At 40.9% G+C, this 993-nt stretch overlaps 1 long non-coding RNA gene across 1 annotated transcript in view; it reads left to right on the top strand.

The window, feature by feature from the left end:
- The first annotated feature begins 354 nt into the window (after window positions 1–354).
- The window catches only part of LOC119594399, an 865-nt gene continuing 226 nt past the window's right edge, over window positions 355–993 (top strand). Inside the window, exons 1-2 of the long non-coding RNA XR_005230605.1 lie at window positions 355–454; window positions 664–876. This is a non-coding gene — a long non-coding RNA (uncharacterized LOC119594399). The remainder of the gene's footprint in view (window positions 455–663; window positions 877–993) is intronic.

The following is a 993-nucleotide window of genomic DNA, read 5'->3' as shown; positions in this document are numbered from 1 at the left end:
TCTACCCATTTCCCCCCAACACATAACAGGGGTCCCCCTCAGCCCCTCAAATTATTTTATTTGATTTTATAACGTATCCAGCAGCCCCATACCCCCATTCCCATCCCTAGTCTTTTGAGTCATCTAAACTATTACCATAATGCGCCAGGAAAGCGAGATTTGACAGATTCAGGGGGTTCAACCAATTAAGGAAATTAAAAGTTAGCACAGATAACTAAAACGAATACATTTCTTCTATGATTGCCAAATATCATGAATATATGTCCTAGTTGATGAAATAGCACGTCCGGATATCCTCGGTAAAATCTAACTTGTTTCAAATTCCCGAAAATACTAAGCTTAGGTTGGGGAAGTCCGCAGTTGCCAAACAGCCTTTTGAAAGTATATAAGGCGAGGCCATCGCAGCTCCGGCACAGTCATCTCTTGCATTCATTCCTGCAACATCGTAATCATGGTAGTGCAATTTGATTGTTTTCATTTATTGACTTTGATTATAAACTGGAGCAGAGATTTTTCATTATTTATCTATTTAGTAATCTATCTTTAGTCATTCCAGTAATTTTTATTTACTATTAAATAATATTAAATTATTTTTTCTATACTTATATTCCGATATTTACTAAACTTACCCCAAACAGATGTAACAGGTGAATCTTCCTTCAGGTTTCTCGCGTCGTGTTGGTCGTGCTGGCGGTGGTCGTCCTAGCGGCCGCAGCAGTGGCTCTCCCTGACCCCACGAAACGGCACTTGGGATTCGGCTTGCACGGAGGATACGGAGGATACGGCCTCGGAGGATTTGGCTTGGGAGGCTACGGAGGCTACGGAGGCTATGGCTATGGATCCCACTATCCTTATTACGGATCCTACTACGGATAGGTGAGGCGAGGTCTTATTCACCTGTTACTTGATGTATATTTCTTTTGAGATTTTATGCTTTCATCGTTAGAGTATTCTTTAAAAGACTGATCTTACTTGACATCAAAATACCTGGAA

Source organism: Penaeus monodon, chromosome 33, assembly GCF_015228065.2.
Source record: "Penaeus monodon isolate SGIC_2016 chromosome 33, NSTDA_Pmon_1, whole genome shotgun sequence".
In the NCBI taxonomy this organism is placed as follows: Eukaryota; Metazoa; Arthropoda; class Malacostraca; order Decapoda; family Penaeidae; genus Penaeus; species Penaeus monodon.
The sequence above is the reverse complement of the archived record's forward strand: the minus strand, read 5'-3'. Positions and strand labels throughout refer to the sequence as shown.